We start from the raw sequence: 17,645 nt of genomic DNA on the forward strand, positions 1-17,645 counted from the left end.
TTGGCAGGATCTAGAGTGAATCCATGATAAATCTCAAACTCTAGAATTTAAAGAAGCCCACAAATTTAAGATTGAAGCCAGAAAGACTGCTTAAGGATGAAGAAAGCCACTTCGCTGAGCGAATTGGTGTGTAGTGAGCGAATCACAAATCTCCTTAAATTCCTATGAATCCTATTTCTAAAATCTATAAATAGGGACCATGGGGTAACATCCAAAGGCATGGAGAGGCACAAAGTGGTCTCAAGAAATCAAGAAAAATCAAGACGCATTGGATACTTGGGTCAGAAGGATCAAGTGCGATCTAAAAAGAGGTTTAAATAGAGATTATGTTGATTTATACTCAGAAGTCTAAAACTTCGCAATCTAATCAAGCTACAAGACCAAAACCTCAAAAGAAGTGAAGGCCAATTCTAGAGAAAGAAATCGTGAAGCCAAGCTGGTAATAACATTCAAGGATCCATGTTTGATATGTTTAGCTTATCATCCTAAACTTTACTATAATATTTTATGAGTTGCTAAATATATTGTTGGGATTGGATGACAATGTGATATTTTTAGAGTTATTTTTGTTTATAGATGCATGTTTCTCTTTTATATTCAAATTCCTTGTGTCTGGTCGTAAGCTTAATGCTCAATGGTGAGGAATGGCAATTGATTGTCCATAAGGCAATGAGATTAAAAGGTGATTTCATGTTTTTGGACCCTCTTCAATTAGCCATAGGATTCAAAGATCACAGAGCCCAGAGTTGAAATTATGGTGAATTATTCCAATTTAATGCAAATGTAAGTCATAACAATGGCTTATTGCTGTAGATTGTTAGAATTGTAGGCCTTAAACAAGAGGGGGTGAATTGTTTTTAAACATTTTTCACAAATATTGAAGGTGTAGTGAAAGCCAATTAAGAATAAAGGAACAAGAAATGAGATCAGCAATGAAACATATTAGTTTTAATGTGTTTCCGGAAAATCAACCGGTTGTTTATGCGAATCAACCAGTTGTTTTTATCAGCAGTTTATAAAAACAAAACTAAACACAAATTTAAAGAAGTTAAGGGATTGAAAGATCACACAACCAATTTATACTGGTTCACTCTTATCCAAGAGCTACATCCAGTCCCTAGAAAACCTCTGAGTATTCCACTAAGCAATCAAACACCTTGATTACAAACCACACACCAAAGAGGTGATCTTGAACCCTTCAAGAACACACACCTCCTTTGGCAAACAACACACTACAGATCAGAACACCCTCTAAATCTGTTCAACACTATTTCTTTACAGAAATACAAATCAAGAGAGAAAATGAATGACCACACCTAATACAATCACATATTGAATTGAAAGATTACAAAGCAATCCTATTCCACTCTTAGAAAGAATCCAAAGCCTTAAGCAATCTTGGAAAACCTTGATTTGAAAGCAATCTTGTTAATCTCTTAAGTGTCTAACAATTAGGAGCATAAAACAAATTATATAGACTACAATTAGCTGTTAAAGTCATTTAATACAAAAGTCAAATCAATTTAGAATCAATCAAAACAGATTTAACAAACTTAACAAATTTTGTTAAGGATTTTCAAAAATCAATCGGTTCATTTATCGAAACAACCGATTGAATTGGTTTGACAGCAAAGCCAACCAAAGTCAAACAATTTCAAATCCTTTCAAAAAACCTCCAAGTGTAAACCAACTTGTTGAAACGATAAAACAACTGGTTGTTTTTCCACTTCTCTTTGAAAACTCATCTTTTTCAAAGGGATTAAAATCAAACAACTTTGTATCAATTCTATGAGTGGATTACAAATTCAAACTACCCAAAACACACCCAGAAACCAATCATCAAAGACTTCAAGCAATCCACATAGATTTGGAGACATCAAAGTCAATGTTCAACACAGATAACTTTGCGCAAGGAATCGACTTGTTTGGCCAAAATAGGAATAGAGATTTTCAATAAAACATTGCATTTATAATTAACAATAACAAAGAAGATTCATAATGTTATTCCAATTCCAAAATTTGTGTTATATTGCTACTTCCTTGCTTCAATTAAATATCTAACACTTCACCTTTTGATCTAAATGTTTATTAGTGTCATTATTATAGTTATTATTTATAAATAGTATATGCAAATCATGTATCACTTCATTGTAAAAGATAATTATACTTTGATATCATTAATTCCCTATGGATACGACAACCCTCAGTTGTACTATAGTTAAATCGGTCTCCTAGCCAAGTAAAAGAGTGGGGATTTAACTTCACTAAAATTGATTTAACCTAGCCCACAACCAAGCTTTTTGGCGTCGTTGCAAAGAAATTAATTATTATTAGGAATTTTTATCTTTTATTTTGAAGAAATTGGAGTGTGGGTTATTGATAAGTGTCATATTTCAGTAATATTTCATATTAAAATATAGGCACTTATTGATATTTATTGATAAAGTAACTATAATTTAACCCCTAATTTATGAATTTAAACTTTCTTACATATTTTGTGATTATAATATGAATAATAACGATATATTCCTAAATTTGTGTTAATTTGAGGATTATAGGTGAAAATGGAGATGAAAGGGCTAAAGGATAATAGACAAAATGAAAATGGAAAGCTGGAAACGCTCAAAACTTGCCCAAAAACTCGCCCAAGTGAGCCCAATCTTGCCCATGCGAGATCACTCCAGAGAAGTTGGGCTTTCTCTTGTCCAACTCGGTCAAGCAAGCTATAGTTCACTTAGGCGAGAAGTCACTTAGCCAAAACCCAACTAGGTTAAATATGAGGTGTGAGGCATAACCTTAGAGATCATTGGGAGAATAGAAGAATATAGAAAACCCCAGATGAGGCAGCCGTCAAGGAGAAACATCATGGATCTTCTTTTCTTGCTTTCCATGCTTGTAATGGCCAACATGAGTGGCTAATTCTATCCTTTGGGATTGGGAGTAATTTGTTCAAACTCTTATGTGTTGAGGTGATATTTAAACATAATATTATGTTCTTAATTGATGATTAGGCGTTGTCATTTTATTCTTAATGTTTGTTTTATCATGATTTTGATCTCTAGATTTGACCTGAAAAGTACTTCTAAGCATTTGACCGAAATGATAATGCTTAACATATTTGTATGCACGAATATATTTGAAATGTTTATTGCTATTAACAGTTGCTTGTAACAGTAAGGAGTTTTAATAAATATGCGAGGAATCGATATTTAAGAGACTATCTTAATAATTTTATATGCGAGGAATCAATATAAATGAATTTTATACGGGCATCAATATCAATCAAAGATAGTTTATCAATCAATTTTATATGCGACTTTTTAAAAGAATATTATTATGCTTTTCAAAATACAAAAGAGTGAGAAGGATGAACCTCAATCCCAATTTTCCCAATTGAACCAACAACTCTTTACTTTGATTTATTTACATTCTTGCAATCTTACATTCAATTATTCCTTGTGGGTTCGATATTCGTCCTTAGGGACAAATTTATTACTTTTGACATAGTACACTTGCCGTAAAATAGTCATCAAATATATGAATATAATTCTAGTTCAAGTAAATAGGCATTCACAAAACATGTCAGATGTTGTCAATACAATGTATTAAACGATGAATTTAATAATGAACTTTACAGAAGATCCAAAGTGAAGAATGAACGTGGTAGACTATGCCAAAAGTGCTAAGACATTGTTCAAGAAAGTGATAAAAATTGTCATTAGAAGAAAATGTTAGATGACGTCAAACAATAAAAAGCTCACACTTCAAAACAGAGGCATTTGACAAATAACATCATTAGAATAACAAACTGGAAAAAGTCCAACATTCAATACATTAGAAAACGGTTGAATGTAACGCATCAGACGATGATGTAGTTTGAACATGACAAAGCATCACGCTTCTAAAACGGTTGAATGTAACGCATCAGACGATGATGTAGTTTGAACATGACAAAGCATCACGCTTCTAAAATGTGTTCGAGATCAAATAACAATGAGGTTTCCAAACTCAGTATTTATATTCTATAATTATTCTTGAATGTTTTCTAAACTTGTTTGATATTATTAGTTCATATAAATCAAAGATTTATTGAAAACCATGTTTATTAATTTGATATATTAAGTTTTTGAATAAATATTGTTTTAACTCATAAGTTTTCGAAAAATAGAGCACATATATTCATTGCATTAAAAGGTTTTTAAAAAAAATATTTAAAGAATTAAATCCAAGTTAAAATCTAATTATACTTCAACATTTAAATCTTGTGTTAACTTGAAGCTATTGGAAAGTGCATTTACTTAAAATCCTAAAGGTCTAGATAATTCAAAAGTATAAAAGATATTGTTTCAGTGATTTTTATGTGTTTAAATGATAATTGACTGTAATATTCAATAGATTTTGAAAATATGTTTTGATATATTTAATGTTATTTAAGTCAGATTACTATCAATGATTATCCAATGTTTTCCATACTCGTTTTGATATTGTGAAATAGTTGGAAAAGTTTAAATCAAAATGAATTAGTTGAAACTAATAATGTGTTTTCAAAATTGATTTGTAATACAATGCAAACTTTTTCTATACTCGTGTTTTAATTTTCCTAAGAAATCATAATTTTTTAACGATTACAACTATGCCTTATTGTTCTTATTCAAATCTTTACAATAAATATTTTTGAATGATATATAAACAATAATAAATCTATTTACAATTAAATGTTTAACTTAAGTTGATTTTGAAAGTTTGTATAATATGTTTCTAAATTAATATCTGAGAATAAAAATACTTGATAATTCAAATATATTAAAAGATATTTTCAATGATACCTATGCTTTAATATTGAGATTTTATTGATTGTTGAGATTCACAAAAGGTTTCTAAATGTGTTTGAGGAACATCAAGATGTACACAAGTCAATATACAGAGTTTCCATGCTCAAGATCTGAGTAAAGAAATCATGAAGACTGATGAACAAGATTTGACTAAATCAAGTATTAAAGTTATCCAGTCACTAGTTAGAGGAAGCACATGCAACAAATTAATTTCAAGACTAATCATATACGAATTCAGAGCTCATATCAGAACATTCCTAATTCAACGTCTGATGAGAAGAAGAAGATGAACAATACACATCAATGAAGGATATGATAAAGATACTCAAGATTACAATACTCAAGTATCAATGTTCACATTTGGACTAGAGAAGAAACAATTCAAAATACATTTAAAGTCCAAGACACAGAAGAATCAATCAGATTGCAGAGTTTCCATATCCAATGTCTAACGACTATGTGAATAAGAGAAGAATAAAAGCTTCAGGTGTCTCAATCTGAAAGCTATATAAAGACCTTGAAGATGTATAACACACATACCAGGAATATACAACGCGATCAAAATCTATAGTGTGCATACTCTTACTCTGATTATATTTCATATTTGTTGTTAAGAGCATCCATACTTTGGGGATTGAGCCATACATTAAAGATGTGTAAAATACTTGTGTTAGTAAAGACTCTTAAGGAGGTTGCTTAAGGGGACTTGATATAGCCTTGGTTGTGAGGTGAACCAATATAAATATGTTTCTACTTCTCTCTACTCTTACTCTATTAAACGCTAACATTTTTTGGTTATAATTAGTTATTTGAATTCATGCTCCATTCAACCCCCCCTCCCCCCTTTTGGATCCAACTTTTCCTTCAAAGGTGAGTTTAGCACACAAGGTAAATTTCTAAGAAAGACAGGTGAATCACAATAGACACTCTTAATTACCAAGTCTTTCCTAGCCAAAACTTATCCCAATGCAGTTCAAAAATATCCTTCCCATGAAAATTTCTTCAACACAAATAAAAAGTTTTCTAAAGAAAGAAACTAAAAGAAAGTTTTAAAACCTAAGAATTTCAATTGCAAAAATTAAACTAGATGATTCCTAATGATAAGGCATGTTAACACTTGTAAGCCTTCAAGACACACCCACCTTCTAAAACATTTTTTTAAAGAAAGTGATTAAAGTAAATTTTTAGGAGATAGAAGAACACCAGGCTCTTCCAAGCACGTAAAGTAAAGAAAATGATCGATTAAAAAAAAAATTTCAAAGTTTTCTTTTCCTCTCTCACAAGTGTTACTCTCCAAGAATGAAGAGATGGGTCAAATTTCTCAATGAAACACACACCAAAATGGAGTTTGTCCAACAAAATTGGAATTAACCCTCACGTCACTATTTTAATGGGAAATTCTTCGTGCATTTGCATGCCTTCTTTCTGCACATGAAAATTTTACCCTCTTCTTCATCTTCTCCACTGAGCATCGTCTTCCTCTTCTCAGTTGCAACAACCCCCATCTCCAACTTCCACCGTTATAGCAACTCCCATCTTTAGTGCCACCACTGCAGTAGCCTCCACCTCCAGCACCCACTCCCACGTCTAGCGACACTGTCGTAACAACCCCCCACCTTCGTCTTTTAAGCAGAAAAATTGTATTCTAGATTACACAATTTAGAATACAAATTAATGTATTTAATGTATTCCATATTTTAGAATTCGAAACACAAAATTTAAATTATGGATTCTAGAATACAAAATACAATGTATTTCAGATTCTACATTTCGGAATACAATGTATTATGAATTCTAGAATTTGTAGATTCTAAAATTAAGAATACATTGTATTCCACCCAAATACAATCTAGAATTTATATTTTGAATTGTAGAATTTGAAATATTAATTTGTATTCTGGATTGTACAATTTAAAAATCAAATTTTGTATTTCAAATTCTAGAATCTAGAATGTATCATTTTGTATTCCATATTGTAGAATTATAAATACTAAAATTTACATTTTGAATTGTAAAAATTTAGAATAGGCAATTTTGATATTTTAAAAAATATGGAATACAAGAATAAATTTTATATTTTAAAATGTATAATTTTGTATTTTAGATCGTAGAATTAAAAAAATATGGGTGCGAGAATAAATAATGGAGATGGAGAAAGAATTTGCATATTATAAGTTTATCTCAATCCAATTCTTGGGTGCCCCATAAGAAATCTCCAATTGCTAAATTTTTCACCTCAATCACGTTTCCTGTTTCACGTGCAGAGTTTGTAATTTTCTCTCTTCTCAATTCACGCTGCCTGCACACCAATTTCTCACCTATCGATTTTGAGTTGAATGTTCAGCTCACCAATTTAACTTACACAAGCGTTGAAATGAAATACATCAAATCCATTCACCAAACAAAATAAATTAAGCCACTTCTCAGTTTGCACTAAAACTGGTCAAAACTTTCCAACAATTCAACTATTTCAAACTTCTTAAAATCACTCCAATCTACGCAATTCAAGTTTCAATTTAACCAAAATTAAAAATCAGATAATTGCACACCATCTGTTTGATAATTTGCGCTACCACAAATTTCAGGAAACACAATTATTTTGCTATCTCACTTAATATCATTGAATTAACTGCTTATTATTGAAACATTGAGACAGTAACAGCAACTGGAATTCTTCAACAATTGCTTCCTCTAGATAAACAAAAGCCCAATTAAGCCAAAATGTGCAAATAAGTTCTTGAACAAAACTCTAGGTCTTCATCATCTTTATTCTGAGGATGTTGTGGTTGGATGATTTTCCATCACCTTCTAATCATGTCGACTCTTTGGAACATCTAGATAGACCCTCAAATTTATCCATGTTCGATAGAAACGTTTGACACTTTCAACATTGCTTGGTCATCTAATGATTTAAGCAAGTTAAAACATCTAGTAGCTTCATTAGAAATCTTAACACTCATTATAGTGTTTGTTATCATTGAAACTTATAGAATATCATATCGCGAGACTGTCTAATAGGTGACAGATCGTTTAGCGAGTATTGAACTGTCTAGCGTTTTAGAAATCTCCCCCTTTTTATGATGACAAAACATATAAGTTAAAATAACTCATAAAATCATTAACAAGTATATTGGGGATATTTTGCGCAACAGATAAATACTAAGTTTATATATCACATAGAAGCACATCAGTGAAAGCAAATAGCACTTTGTATGTGAATGTGTGATAAGTGTCAAGCATTTGTAAATATTGCATACATTTAGGCATTAAATTTGAATGAATTGTAGAAAAGATCTTAAGAAAAGAAAGAGTGTTTTCCCATTAAAAATCATTATTTGAATTAATCAAAGATGTTTGTGTACATTTAAGCAAGATGTTGCAGGAAATTGAGGAAAACAACAACTAAATGAAGAAGTAGCAGAAAGTTTCAATCCACTAAGAGCATGCAAAATCGCTCAACGGATTGATGACAAAGAGAACACAAAATAAGACCATCCAAGCGCTAAGCGCCGAGGAATCTCCTAAGCGAATTGATGCCATTAAAGGGCCGAATGAAATTTGGGTTGTTGAGCACATTTGTGGAGCTTTGAGCAAAGAGACTCCTTCAAGCTTAAGGAAGACAAGAATTCGCTAAGTTGGGGTTTGAGTAGGCTTTGAGATGAAAGAATTCTTCAACCTGAAGAAAGCTTCACTCGGTTAGGCTTGGAGTGGGCTCTAAGCCAAAAGAATTATTCAAACTAAAGAAAGTCAATCCGTTGAGAGGATTGGCCATGCACTAAGTGAAATTCATACCTTAGTCAAACCATCACTTAACTTTATAAATAAAGATGCTTAGTTCAAAAGAAGGAGGTTGGAATGAAGGTGTAAACTTGGTAGAAGGGAAGCAACCTCAACTAATGTGCAACTTCTAAGACTCATTGCCTCTAGTTGCTAGTTATTTCCTTTTTGCATTTCTTTGTAAACTTCTTCATGAGTTGCTAAAATCCTCTTGTTGGGATTGAAGAACAATGTAACGTTTCTGAGCTTTATTATTTATGAATGATTGTTTATTTCAGTTACTTTGATTTGATTGTATTCTTAATGCTTAATATATGAGGAATAACCATTCTTCTTGCCTTTAGAACATGAATGATGTTGAGAAACACTTTCTTTTTTGAACTTTCAAATCATCCAAATAATTCAATGTCTAGGAACGAAATTGAATGATTGGCTTGACCTGTTCCATCTTAATGCAAAAGCAAGCTATTATAAGTCAAGGAATTGATTATGATAGTTTTTTGTTCTAGATGACCGTGACTAAGGGATTAACTTGGTTTGGCCATAAGGAGAAGTGAACTTGAAAAAAAATACATTTGTGAATAACTTAGGTAAAGATATTTATAAAGGATTCAATCCCAACACTTGCATTGAATAAAGAACTTCACCTTTTTACATCTAGTTTCAATCTCACCAATTATACTCTTTACTTTTTTATTCATTATACTCATTAAATATTGTTGAATTAAGGGGAAGCTAAGTTCAACAAGGAGGGTGAATTGTACTTAGAAAGATTTTCGCAATTAATTATTTACAACAATTTTGACAGAAGTTGAACATATTGTTTTTGAAAACAACAAATTAATTTTTTTAAAGAAGTACATTGATTAAGATAATGAATCTATTTTATTTAATAACAATTAATTAAATTCTTTAATACAAAGATCTTAAAACATAATCTTGTAAATCAGAAACCCATTTGAAAAGATTTAAATATGTTTTAAAGCAACAAATTTCTGAATTAATTTCAACATGTTATTTTCGGAATTAACAAATTATTTTTCTGATTAAGAATAACATAAAAGAGATTTTTGTATCAAACATATTCCAATATAAGTGTAGAATTAAAATGTATCAAACAATATTTTTAATAAAAACCTTTATTTTAATTTAACTTGTTTATCTAGTGACAAATACGAATGATACAAACAATTTGAATATATAATGTGGCACTCAATATTGTTTATCACAATTTTTCTAGTTATTATAGAAAAACAAACAAATTTGCGGAGAACAAAAACAACAGATTGATTTTTGAAACAACCGATTGAATACCAGTACAAAATATTATGTAGAAAAAATATAAAGTAGTGATAAAGAAAGCATAAAAGACATCAAGATTTTATACTAGTTCACTCACAATAGAGCTACATCCAGTCCCACCTCACAGCAAGGTGGAATTTATTAAAGCAACAAAATTATTTTATAAGAAAAGAAAAAATAATTCGTGAACACTACAAGAACAACACTACTCACTGCAACACCCTATCACAACAGTGATATACACCAAGAAACCATATCTTGACCCCAACAATTACAAAATTACACAATAGAATGTAAGAAACGAATAAACCTTGACCGTGAACCAAGAAATACAGTAAGACCTCTCCAATTCACAGCTGCAATGAAGAATCTTTGACCTCTAACTAGATGATGATGATTTAGCTCCAAGAACACTCAAAGATCTTACAAAAACTTTTCTCACTAAGGTTCTCACAAATTTAAAATTGTAAGTTGTATGTGTAACCTTTTTCTGAAATAATGCAGTCCCTTTTATAGAGATATAACAGAAATCGTTTGTTAAACAAAGGGGTGCAGTTAAGTAAAATCAACCTGTTAAAAAATCAAAACAATATGTTGATTTCACTTAAAAAATGTAATATGCATGAAAACTGATATTTCTCAAATAGAATATAGTGAAACTGAAAACATTTCTTCTGTTACATATTAAAATATGGTTTTCAATGAATAAAAGATATTATAGAAAATGTAAAAACATTTTAGTATTTTCAATCAATTGATTTAAAAGTTAACAGATTGAAAAACTATAACTTTCCAGAAAACAAACTAAAACTAGTAGAAATATTTTTTAACCAGTTGAAAAACAATTTGTTCTTGGATTCATCATCATTCCTAAAGGCAAAAGATAAATCAAGACAAATACCTAGACACATAAGGCAACAAGTCTTCATCATGGCTTCATCAAACATCAAAGTTGGATCCTTGAGATGTCCAACACATATCATATATGCAACCCTTCATAATTATATTTCCACTTCATAATGAAAGATATTTCTATTATGGTTACCACTAATTCCTATGGATACAACAATCCCTCTTATTAAATGTACTACAGTTGAATTCATCTGCTTACCAAGAAATCACCTCATCAATGTGCAGTTAAGTTCATATAAGAAATTCAAAATAGAGAAATTTCTCCCCGAACACTCAAACATTATACTTTCTAAACTTTTATGTTTTGTCCCCCTTTTGACATCATCAAAAAGAGTTCATAGAAAGAAATCATTATTGTTGCGAAGGAGGTTGAGGTGGTGATAAATGTAAAATGTTCCTAAATAGTATATCAAATTAGGCATGCATAATGAATTATTTTCATGAAAAATATCACAAAAAAGATGCATTTTCCCTCAATTCGTGCTTGACCCAAAAGAAGATGAAAAGAATTGAGATTTGATGGAAAATTGTAAAAAAAAGGAGGAAAAAAACCTACAAAAACAAAGGACCAGAAAAATTAACCAATCTGCCTAGCGCATGTATCAAAAGCTAAGAGAACTGGCATTGGAGAGCAAAGATAAGAAAACCTTAAGAAGGCTGAGAGCAAAGGCATGCGTTCAACGAATTAAGTCCAGTGATGGATCAAATTTACAAAGTTTAGAAGGTTGAACTAATCTATGAGGTGTTGAGCGAAAAGAGTCATTCATGATGAAGAAACTCCAAATTCCCTTAGAAGAGTCTTGAAGCTAACTAAAGCAAAAAAGGTTTCCTCAACATTAAGAAAAACCTCATTTCACTGAGCTTGGCTTGGTGCGAATCCAAAATCCAACGTTCGTTCATTTTTAAGAAAGGATTTCAGTGAGTGATGGAGAACACTATTCTTCTAGTAGACTTCTTTATAAATTCTTCTTTGGATAAAAGAGGAAGGAGAGTTTGTAAAGTGTCATACGATTTATCACCCATTAGACTAAAATACTAAGATTTTTTATAATGACAAAAAACTATAAGATATGTTATATGTATAACCATGCTCACTCATCTACAACTTAAGATAAATGATACATTGGACCATACATGAGACACAACATTACAGGAAATACATAGATACAGAGACACACTAGATGATAGAGCCATGAACACAAATGTCAAACGAAATAAGTGTTAAGAGAACATTTTGTAAGAATTAATGGCTTAAACAAGAGGGGGTGAATTGTTTATCAAAGATTTTCACAAACGTTGATTAGGAATGAAGCTTTAACACAATACACAGAAAAAGCAATCAAGGAAAGCAATCAAACAATGATTAAGAAACTGTATGCAGAATTTCAAATAGGTTGAAAATACGTTTTAACGACTTGTTTATAGCAGCAGCAAAAGCAGAATTAAAACAAACAGTTATAAGGAGTGAGAGAGAGAGAGAGAGAGATTTACTCATCCAATTTTATATTGGTTCACTCAACCTTGAGCTACCTCCAGTTCCCAGAACAACCACTGGGTTCCACTAGTAATCACTCACAGATTACAACAAACACAACCACAAAGAGGTTCTCTTGAAACCACAAGAACCATTCACCCTCTTTACAAACACACACCTTTAGTCAGAACACCCTCTAACTTTACAAGATTTCACACGCACCTACAAGTTTATGAAAGATCAAATACAATAATTGTGAAAGGAACAGAATACACCTGAGTTTACAGGAATCAAAAAGCTCCTATGATCAGACCTTGAACCAGTGCACAGCTAAACTACAATCTTGCAAAACTTTTGAAAAACTTCTTTCAAATCAATCTCAATATCAATTTGTTTGATATAAAACTTGTGTATTTTGTTTTGAAAGAAAGGCTATATTTATAGAACACAAAACTAGTGGTTCTAGAAAGCATTTATTGCCAAAATAGTTTTAATTCACATCCAAAACAGATTAACAGGTTTTCAAAAAGCTGTTATGAAATGTTACAATCAACCAGTTGAAAAGTTGTTTTAACTGGTTGAATTGGTTAGGAAGTTACTTAACCAAGCCAAAAACAGTTTTAAAACCTTCAAACAAGCCAAGTAACAAACAACAGATTTTTTCGATAATTCAACCGGTTGTTTTTCTCTTTGCTTAGACAAACACTTTTCTTTAACAAAATAGATTGAGCAAGCTTTGTGCAGGGGACTAGGAAAGATCTTACAAAGATTCTAAACACCCTAGACTAAACCCAAAACAAAGAGCAACACAACTTCAAGCTTCATCATGGATTTGAAACATCAAAGCTCTCATGTTCAACATCATGTTCAACAATCTCCCTTTATATGATGGAGACAAATCCTTAGGATGCTCTTTGGAATGTTCTTGTTTAGAATATGTAAAACCTACATTCATAAGCAAACAAAGACATACAGGATAATCTATTCCAATCAAACAAGCACCACAAACCAGTTCCCACCAGGTGATTTCCATAGAGGAACATCAACCAAATCAATGTGAGAAACCAGTCAAACATACAAAGGTGTAGCACAAATAATCAATAAGTTATTTCGCAGGAATAACCGGTTGAAATTTTGTATCAGAGTTTTATCCGTTTTAAATTTCAAACATAAACCAGTTATAGCAGTTTATAGAAATGTTCAAAGGCAATAATAGTGCAAATAATAAGAACATTATATATCCCAACATTTCTCCCTCTATTTGTCTTCACAAATAGACAAAAGGTCGGATCAAAAATGGCATAAAAGAAAAAAGAAATTGTTCAGAAATTTAAACCAACATTTAAAAAGAAGGACTATTCTCCCTTTCAAACTGTAGCTCCAGAAACTGATTTTAAACTTCTTCTATCTGTTCATCCAGGTTTGAAAAACATGCATCCATATGATTGAACCTTGACTCACACAAATCATGGAGATTCCTTTGATTTTCAGCAAATGTGTCCATGCGGTTGATCATTAACCTTTCAAAAGGAGACATTGAAGTCATCCTTTCTCCCATGTAATCATCACTAGGACCAGCCTCATGAGTCTCAGCAGCAGGTTCCTCTTGAGTTGTTGCATCTTCAGGTTCATCACCATCATTGGTTCCACTTGAGCCAGCTTGGTCACCATATTTGTTAACCCATCTCCCACCAATCATAGTAAATCCCATTTTGCTTAGGGGTCCACTGTTAATCACACTTGAGGGCTTGATAATTTCAGCCATCTCCTCTTCAATATCCACTTCAAAATAGTGTAGAAATTTAGAGATTAAAATTGCATAGGGATAGTGGAAGTCACTTAACCTTATGGATTATTGCATATGTTCCTTGATGGTGTGGATCCAATTGATCTTCACTTTATTCATAATGCAGTAGATCAACAGCAGGTCTTCCTCAAAGAGAGTGGAGTGATTGCTCCCCCTTTGTGTGATGATCCATGACACAATGAAGGCTATGAGCCTTTCATCAAGTTTTAGCCCTCCAACTGAAAAATTTCTTACTTTGGAGAAGGGATTCTTGAGACAATTCTTGTAGAATTGCATCTTGTTGAATTCTTCAACTACCCCTAGATTGCCTCTGTTGATTCTTAGCCCAGAGAACTTCAATCCAGTCACAACAATCCACACATCATTGGTGATAACCTTGTCTACACTCTTCACATGAGAGACAAGTGAGTCACCATTGAATTGAAGGTTAGTATAAAATACTTTCACCAAGTCTGGATAAATGTTTCCAGTGAGCTCAAGAAATCTCTTTAATCTTTGCTCCTTGAGGAGACTTCTCAGAACAGTCAAATTTTGTTGCTTCATCCAAGTAAAGGAGACAAGGTTGGGTGTGTTGACAATTTTGCTGCTTCATGTAGGTATTTGTTTATGAGTTCAGATTCTCTTGAGAACCATCCTTCCAGCTTCCCACCACTCCTTACAACTCTTGTTTTCATTCTTTTAGCAGATGGAGGAGTTGCAGCCATAGCTCAAATCAGAGAAGAACTTAGCACACTGCAGAGAAAACTTAGAGTAGAGGAAAAGATGAAGAACAACAGATTGTTTGTGTGAAAATAGTAGCTAATTGCATCACTTATATAGCCATAACCTTTGGTCACAGTTGGCATTATGTGGGTTGTTTTCAAAACAGAAAAAAGAATCAAATATGAACCATAAAGCAGTTTGTGTCAGTCAAAACAGAAAGTACAGAAAATCACATGTTGATTTGACCAAACTTTAAAAGCAGTTTTAATTTCCAAGATTAAGAGGAATCTGATTCATAAAGAGCAATTATTGTAGAGATATTTTGTATTCAAAGATGTAATTAAGACATTGTTGACCATAAACATCACTGAGTTTGAACAAAATTACAAAACAGAGCTTAGAAATTAAAAACAGATCTGCCCAGTGCTAACAGAGTGAAAACAATCAGTTGTTTTGAAGAAAGAATCGGTTGTTTTGAAGAAACAATCGGTTGAATTTCTACACTAATGATTTTTTTTTTTTTTAGAAAAACAAATTTTCAACAGCCATGCTATATACAAACATCCAGGTTTATAAGGCACGTAGATTTGTATAAAAAAAATAGAAGTAATACAAGTTAATCATAATCCAAGTACATGCATAGAGAAAAATTTAGAATTGGATTTAGAAATTAATGTTCAACAATTGAGAAGGACAAAGAATTATCCTTCAGATTTAAGGTACACAAATGTAAGCAATACATAGAATCAGGACAAGGCTTTGACTTGCAAAATAAATCTTCCTGAGATCCTGATCTTTCTGATCCTTCAAGTGGAGTCAAAAATACGCAAAACAAAACTTGTTAAATCACAAGACTTGATCCCTTAAAGAACTTGGGACCCTTTGTGTTAGACTTATCTTTGGAACCATCAAAACATCTTGGAATCCATTTAAAGATTCCTTTAGGAACAAGAGACTTTTGAAACTTGCAGAACCTAACTGAATGACCTTTCTTCATGCAGTAGAAACATGTAACAACCAGTTGAATCGACCTTTTAACCAATTGTTTTTCTGGTACATATGAAAAAGGTTTTGAAATTCCATTTCCTTTGCTTTGTGGATAAAAACCTAAACCAGCTTTTCCAAAAACACAATTTTGAGATGCAAGAACATCATCAAAGTTGGATTTTCCAGTTGTAAGTTTATTCATGGTTTTCAAAAGATAATGAATCTTTCTTTCAAGATTTTCATAATTTTCACAAAACTTTGAGTCACAACTACAAGTTGAGTTCTTGTAAATCTAATCAAGGTTCTCAAAATCTTCCTTTGTTTTTTTCAACTCCTCTTCCAGTGACTTGACTCTATTTTCAAGCCAGTTGTTTAGACCTTTCAACCGGTTGTAAGAAAGAACCAATTGGTTAGCTTCTTCATGAGTTTCATTAAAAGCTTCAAGCAATTGATAATAATTGTTACCTTTGATTGAAGAAGATGAACTCATGCTACTGGATACAGATGCTTTAAGGCACATATTTGCTTCTTCATCATCAGAAAAGCTAGAGGAGGATACCTCATTGTCATCCCATGCAACATATGTCTTCTTGGCTTTTACCCTTTTCTCATTTTTGAAATCTGCGCTATCTTTGCTTTCATTGCTGGGGCATTCTGCTTTGATATGACCCTGTTCACCACAGCCATAACAAGTGTACTTGTCAAGATTAAAATCACTAGGCTTTTTAGAGTTGTACCTTTTTTAAACTTGGCTTTTCTTCTTCAAGAACTTGCTGAATTTTCTTGACAACGGACTCATGGTGTCTTCATCACTCTCACTTGAGTCTTGTTGTTGTTTATGATTGCAAGCTTTGAGTGCAATGCCTTTCTTGGGTTTGTCCTCACTCTCTTGGACAACCAGCCTATTCATCTCAAGCTCATGCTCCCTTAAATTACCAAACAAGGAAGCAACTGTCATTGATGTCAAATCCTTTGATTATGAAATGGCAGTGTCTTTTGGTTGCCATGTTCTATCAAGATATTTCAAGATCTTGATTTTTAGCTCCTCTTTATCAAAAGACTTACCAAGGCTCATCAAATGATTTACTATGTGAGAGAACCTTTTCTGCACATCACATATGGTCTCCCCTTTCTGCATTCTAAAGAGCTCATACTCTTGGATAAGACCATGCTTTCTGGCCCTCTTGACATCATTTGTCCCTTCATGTGTGACTTCAAGAATGTCCCACATTTCCTTTGCTGACCTACATTGTGTTACCCTGAAAAACTCATCACAACTCAAAGCAAAGGTTATTATATTTTTAGCAATCCAGTCAAACTTTGCTTTTTTGCTTTCAGCGTCAGTCCACTCAGATGAAGGTTTATCAATTAAAACCTCGTTTCTTTTAACTTGAGGTATAAAGGGACCATTTTCAATTGTTTCCCAAATACCCTTATCAGTGGAATGCATAAAGATATTCTTCCTTACCTTCCAAATCTGGTAATTTACACCACAAAACAGTGGTGGTCTATTTATGGAAGCACCTTCCCCAAAAGGCAACTTGTTAGCCATGTAAAACAGTTTTCAGAAAAACAGAACTTGAATATTTTTCAAGAACCTAGCTCTTGATGCCAATTGTAAGAATTAATGGCTTAAACAAGACGGGGGGTTGAATTTTTTATCAAAGATTTTCGCAAACGTTGATTAGGAATGAAGCTTTAACACAATTCACAGATAAAGCAATCCAGGAAATCAATCAAACAATGATTAAGAAACTGTTTGCAGAATTTCAATTGGTTGAAAATACATTTTAACCAATTGTTTATAGCAGCAATAAAGCAGTATTAAAACAAACAGTTATAAGGAGTGAGT

The sequence above is a fragment of the Phaseolus vulgaris genome, chromosome 1, assembly GCF_000499845.2.
Source record: "Phaseolus vulgaris cultivar G19833 chromosome 1, P. vulgaris v2.0, whole genome shotgun sequence".
In the NCBI taxonomy this organism is placed as follows: Eukaryota; Viridiplantae; Streptophyta; class Magnoliopsida; order Fabales; family Fabaceae; genus Phaseolus; species Phaseolus vulgaris.